We start from the raw sequence: 7,304 nt of genomic DNA on the forward strand, positions 1-7,304 counted from the left end.
AAAGAAACGGGACTGCTAGAAAAAATAACAACTATACCTACCTTCTAACATCTACTTGGAGATTCAAAAGTTACTGGTTTGAAAATTGACAAATTCCTTGATTGTTTTATCTATAAAATTTATTGTTTTATATCATCGTAAATATATCTAGAGCTTCACAGCCAGATGATTATGTAACATTCATGTATCATTCAATGCCGAATATGTAGTATGAATAATTTAACGTTTATTATACGTAATTGGCTTTATTACCAAATGTATTATTCATATACATAGATGGTTATCTTCTAATTCTGCATATATTGTGTTCATTGTAGCAGGATTTAAAAAACATACAATATTTCTACCTCAGGCTGCATTTTCATTGATCTATTGACATTTTAAACCATTGGGTAGTTAGTCCCTTCAATCAAGCTAGACTGATATCAAGAACACAAGTTGCTTTCTGAACTGAGCTGTGGTTATACTCTATGCAGTGTGTTTCTGATGGACTTCTGTTGACTATATGAACAGCAAATGATTGTAGATAATCGTAATTCAGTGCAGTCACTGCGATTACTTCATAAAGCTAATACGTATGTACTCAAACATACCCAACTTACTACAGGTAACACTGGCCATTGTTAGCCTACGTGGACTACGTGATCTACATGTACCTGTAACGTAACGTTACCTGTACGACAAAGCGCCCGGGACATAGACTGAAAATCCGGGAGATCCGGGAGCCTTAGCGATGCCATATTGATCTATAGACCACTAGAAAAAACATCATACTTCACCTCAAGTGAGAATGACTGCTCTACCTTACCTTTATCTACTTGCTCAGAGGGCTTTCTTGCTGTACCTGCACGCTAAAGCGCTAGCGCCAATCACATAACGTTACCGCCTGAAAACGCGAGCCGTAGCGATGCCACATTTATGATCATTTATCGATTAATCACTAACTCAACATTACGCTACACCTCAGCGCATTGAGGATGACGACTTTATCTTACCTTACCTTCTTCTTCAGTGGACTTTCTTGCTCGTGTTGAGATAATCACGGGATTAATGCGTCATCTACTGAGACTTCGACCTTATAAACACCGTCTGTTGTTATTTTATAAGGGGCGTAGCACGAAACACCACAAATTTGGAGTGAAAATGACCCTTGACAACGACCCAAGATTCCACTAGGACATTGAAAGATGTAGTGCTTTACATTTAAGGCCTATACTTTCCATGTTCAAAGACGTTAGCACGGACCTTTGCCTAAACAGCTCAACCCTACCACCTTTTGTGGTTTGCCCCGATGCGGACTGCCATTTAAACCGTGGTCAGCTAACATTGATCCATTAACCACTAGATGAAGAAAAAAAAAACATCATGCTTGACCTCAGTTGAAAATGAATGCTCTACCTAGGCTTACCTACGTGATCAGTGGACGTTCCTGCACTGCACGTACGGAACAGCTACTACAGACTTCGACGGTACGGTGTTCCTGGCCTTTCTTTAAGGGGCGAAGCACGAAACACCACTTGGAGTGAAAGTGACCCTTGAAAACGACCCAAGATTCCACTAGGACATTGAAAGATGTAGTGCTTTACATTTAAGGCCTACACTTTCCATGTTCGAAGACGCTAGCACGGACCTTTGCCTAAACAGCTCAACCCCCTACCACCTTTTGTGGTTTTCCCCGATGCGGACTGCCATTTAAACCGTGGTCAGCAAACAACCAGTCTTTCAATGTAGTTCATTGACCCCCAAGGGAAATTATGTGCCATGATATTCTACAAACATATAGTGTTTTTTTTTTTTATTGAGATCTTCAATAGTGTCACATAGAGAAAATATATTCTACCTGGAATCCTTTCTAACATCGGATAAATTAAATGAGATGTAAATAAGAAATACTTATACATTTAGATTCCGAACAATTGATTTTTCTTCTTCTTTACTGCTTTAATAGCCTCATATCAGGCTGATTATCTAACACAACATTTCAACACACCTTGCATTTTACACGCACTGTACATGTACATGACGTTTGTACTTATATGTCAATTTTCAGGCTACCATCCGTGTGTCTGTAAGTTTGGTATCTTAATTATTTATTGATAAAGAATTGAATTGAATTTAATGACGCATCCTTTTAGCTGGAATAACTCTAACCACACCGCCTTAGATAGCCTTCAAAATTATAGGCCAGCCCTCAGCACTATAATGCAACAAAAGCTCCTGTACAATGTCAAGGAAAAACAAGATGGCGTAAACACGAGTGTCAGGTGTCCCTGGTGTTTTTCCACTGGCAACCTTTCAATGGGGGCCCTTCATAACAATACCGCATGTACCAGCAATACTAGTATCCAAGCAGATGTCGGAAGGAAAGGTTGTAATGTTTTATTCATTACGTGTTATTCCTTCGTTCCTTCCTTCCTTCCTTCCTTCCTTTAATCCCTCTCTCTTTCTTTCTTTCCTTACTTTATTTTTCTCCCCTTCTCCATTCCTTTTTTTGTCCTTCCTTCCTTCCTTCCCTCCTTCCTTCCTTCCTTCCTTCCTTCCTTCCTTCCTTCCTTCCTTCCTTCCTTCCTTCCTTCCTTCCTTCCTTCCTTCCTTCCTTCCTTCCTTCCTTCCTTCCTTCCTTCCTTCCTTATTTCTGCCCTTCATTCATTTCGCGTTTTTTTCTTTCATTCTTCGTTTGCTTCTTTCTTCCGCTCTTTTCTTTCTTTCTTTCTTTCTTTCTTTCTTTCTTTCTTTCTTTCTTTCTTTCTTTCTTTCCTTCTTTACTTTTATGACACATTCATGATCAACTCCCCTTCAACCTCTGCTTGGAGTTCACTGTAAACGGTGGCTCAGATCCATGCACACCTTACCGAAAGAGGCAGACAGTGATGAATCAGTTATACCATTGCTTCTACAAGAAGCCGATTTGGAAGGAATAAACTATGTAGAAAGAATGTTGAATTGTTTTGACAGTGAACGTTGCAGCAGGTTTGACCTAGGCTGAGTTATTTGTAAGTTTACGTTAGGTAATAGGCAAGAAAGGCTACGTTAGGTGATAGGCGTTAGGTAATAGGCAAGAAAGGCTACGTTAGGTGATAGGCAAGAAAAAAGTCAAACACGTAAAACAGGTGCGCACCTAATATTACTCCTTTAAGTCGCCGCCAATATCAGATAAATCTAATACAATATGAATATATCTAACCATAACATAATCGATGTGTATCAAAATCCATCCTTTTCCATGTAAGAAAACGTATTCATACGCATAATCAAAGGAGAACAAACGTAATACGATACAGTTAGCAGGCACAAGCGGAAAACGTAAAACACGTCAAACACGTACGCACCTGGATAGCTAGTGTCGCGTTACTTATTGTGCCTGGTATCGATTTGACCGGCCGAAGGTATACGATCACATGGTATTTGTATGTAATCATAAGGAGGTCCGATAATGTGTTTTAAGAGCGAGAAAAATATTTGTTTGGTATATTCCATTCGGAAAGCTGATGGAGGACGTATTGCAAGCCGGCGAATGATTCTATTGATAAAACTACAGTCAAACCTGTACGAGTGGCCACCTCTACATAAGGACCACCTGGCCAATGTGGCCGCTTTTTTGTGGTCCCTAAAATAATTCTACATATTCTTTATAATGACCGCCTGTCCACGTAGACCAGATTTTGTCCCCTGACTGGTCTTCTTGGGCAGGTTTGACGGTGTAGTCATACCTGTCTGCAGCGACCACTCTAACTTGAAGAAAATGTTCATATGTATACAGGTAGTCACTATGGATGGGATTCTTAATGCCTGGGTCAATGGGGAAATCATCTAAAGGATCACGAAAAAGGGATCTTGCTGGCGGGCTTTGTGATCACTAGAACAGGTTAAACTGTATGTCACAGTATTTACGTGGTGGATTACTTCCGGCTGTTTTCTGTTTGAAGTTACCGTTTTCTTATTTTTATCTTCTTATTGCTGACATTAAGAAAACCAATGTACAAGTAATAAGAAAACGGTTACTTGAAAAAGAAAACAGCCGGAAGGAGTTGGCCTCGGAGGCTAGTATTTCACAGTGTTTTCGTGGTCGATTTCATTCTTGTATCAGATGGAGGATTTCAGAGAGATGGCAGAAATACCCTGCCTGCCCTTGAGTCTCCCACCGGTCAAACCGCCATTGTGACCTTGAATCTGTAGGTCAAATACCAGTGTTTATTAGCCCCCCCCCCCCGTGCGATGCTATTTTCCACGCGTCTTGCGTCATAAGTATGGCGATGACGTCACGCCAACATAATCTCGTATAAACTAAACACGTCTGGGCATTGCAGGGATCTACTTGTTTGTTTATCTATCTATTTATAACGATTATACTTTATATAACAGAATACCTACATTTTAGAAACGTCGCTATACTTAGATTATGATCCCTAGGGTCGAGTCATAAGGACGTTTATTTATCTAGTTAGAATTCTTTGTAGCGTCCTTCATATATGTAGTTTGATATCGTTTCAAGATTCCGTTTTTAACGACTATCTTTCATAATCTTTTAATTGAAATCGATTATGAAATGTTACTCAGTTGAATAGCACGTCTGGAGATTGCTCAATAACAAAAACGATTACTGTATTTCTTATCATCTTTATTTTGCTAATTTGGGTTATTTGCATCAATGAAGGTATAGGCTGGCATAAAATTTTCTTTAGTTGCAATGTGGGTTACATGACATTCATTTATTGGTTCATTTTGTATTACCAGTACAATAAACACTCAGGTCCCTTGGCCTATTTTTTTAGGTGTCCCTGTATACGTTACATACACACAGATACGTGACATGATAAAACTACAAGAATGTAAGAAGTTAAAAATCCGTCCTAATGATAACAAAATCCATGAGTGACCTTGTTCGGAAGTTCCGCGTGTAGTTTTGATGTTGCGCCTTGCCGTTCGGTTCTATTGTTCGGTGAGATTCGTCCCATACCGCGCGGCCGCTTCCCGCGGACCATCGACGTGAGACGTTGGCGACCTCGCTGCAACCGAGCGATTTGACACTGCGCTAAACGAATTTCATAGATAAAAACAAATCTTTTTTAATACGCTTTGTGTGATTTATTGTCTTTTTGGTCCTACTTGTACGTTTTGCATGATATTCCCATTGCAAAGTCATTTAAATTCAATCTAGGGCGCAGCGAGGTCGCCAACGTGCCGCGGGTCCAGTGAAAGGGGGGGGGGTGCTTTACTGGTGTTCGTTGCAAGGCCTGGGATGTAGGTCAGTGTTTTGCATGATGAACAGACACAGATGATCCAGCTGCTGTTTTGGACCCAAAGATATGCCTAGGGTCGTTCAAGGATGGGCCGAGGGACATTAATGCAGTGTTTCCGAATACGGTGCTGAAAAATAGTGTTCTTCTTCTTCTTTACTGCTTAGCCTCATATCTGAGATTATCAGCACTGAGTTGCGCATGGGTTAGCTACAAAACAGGTGCCCGGTACAAATAAAAGAAGGGAAAATAAAGGAAAGGCGCTAAGGAACTTAAACAACTGAATGTGTTTCTCTCTTTCTTTCTCTCCCTCTTTCTCTCCCTCTTTCTCTCCCTAGCTCTCTCTTTCTCTCTTTTTCTGTCTCTCTCTCCCTCTCTCTCCTAGATTTCAGCCGAAGGGATCCAATAAATACAGCTTAACAATGTAAAACTGAAATGCACCAGGACGAGTTTTCAACATCATATCTTAATCACATTGACATATAATGTACAAGCATAATTTTCTATTGCAACAGAAATGAGAATATGTTGAAAAATGATTCTACAAAGTTTTCAGCACTCAGATGTCAGATCTAAAATTCACCCTTTAACTGTACCATTTTAGACATGTTCTGACAGTCAAGAAATCATGAAATTCTCATTTAGCCCCTTTCCAGCTTGCCCCAATTTTCGAAATTCAACATATCCACCAAAGGTAACTTCGAATTCATGTTGCGTCTAGCTCTCTCACACGGTCATAGTGACATGATACATACTTCTTTTCTTCCATTCTTCCTTTGATTTAAGTGTTTTTTTCCCTACATCAACATTTTCGCACGCCCCTTTCCAGTGTTGCCCCAAATTTTGAAACTCAGCATATCCTCAAAAAGTGACTTCATGTTGCGTTTATAGCTAGCTCTCTTATACGGCCAATGCCAAGATAAGTCTTTTCTCTTCTTACATTCGAATTCTTGCTTTGAAACATTGTTTTATTTTTCTACATTCATATTTTCACACGCCCCTTTCTAGCCTTAACCCAATTTTCGAAATTCTACGTATCCACCAAAAGTTACTTCATGTTGTGCGTCGCTCTCTCATACGGTCACAGTGACATGATTAATATCTCTTTCCTTTCATTCTGGCATTGACGTAAAGTTTCTTTTCTCTGTTCACCTTTTCACATGCCCCTTTGTCCAAAAGAAGTTACATCATGTTGTGCATAGTCCTCTCATACGGTGAAGGATATTTTCTGTGTTAACCTTTTTACACAGCCCTTTATCCAAAACAAGTAACTTTATGTTGTGTCTGGTCATCCCATTAGGACATGCAAACATGATATATAGTCGAGTCGTTAGGCGTTTATTTTCGAGGGGAGCGCTGCTGATTCTTGCCTCCGTTGTAGACTCCTTCCGATTCTTTTCTTTTTCAAGTTACAGTTTTATCATTATTTTTTTTCTTCTTTTTGTTAGCCAAGAAGGACGCAGACTCCTTCCCGGGCAGCAATAAGAATAAATGTAATAATAAAACTGCAACTTGAAAAAGAAAAGAGCCGGAAGGAGTCTGCAACGTAGGCTATATATGCTGATTCGCGATTTTCAGCATATCGTTATCGGCAATTATGATTCCTCCATCCAGCAAAAGAACCTAGCCCAGCTAGGTATGTTGAAAATCGCGTATATATATATCATCGCTCAACGCAGGCGCCACTGAAAGTCTGCAAAGGAGGCTATTTATGAGTGTCGTTTGGCGCCAACTGTATGAGCATGTTTGTATGTCCGTATGGGATGTCTAGACACACAATCAAGTTACTTTTTTGGACAAAGCCCTGTGTGAAAAGGAGAACAGAGAAAGTAACATTGACCGTATGAGAGGACAACATGAAGTAACTGCAAAGCCTGCAAAAGAGGCTACGTGATAAATCTGCCAAAGTGGACACGAGGATTGTAACAGATTTGAATTCCCGTCAGCCTCACACGCCATGTGTGCGTCACGACCCGCCATTAACGTGAAATAGAAAGCGATTCCCATCAGGGGAGCTGATTGCGATACGGAACTAATTTCGGATTTGTTTGGGCGACGTGCGTATGT

Source organism: Branchiostoma lanceolatum, chromosome 13 (genome assembly GCF_035083965.1).
Source record: "Branchiostoma lanceolatum isolate klBraLanc5 chromosome 13, klBraLanc5.hap2, whole genome shotgun sequence".
Taxonomy (NCBI): Eukaryota; Metazoa; Chordata; class Leptocardii; order Amphioxiformes; family Branchiostomatidae; genus Branchiostoma; species Branchiostoma lanceolatum.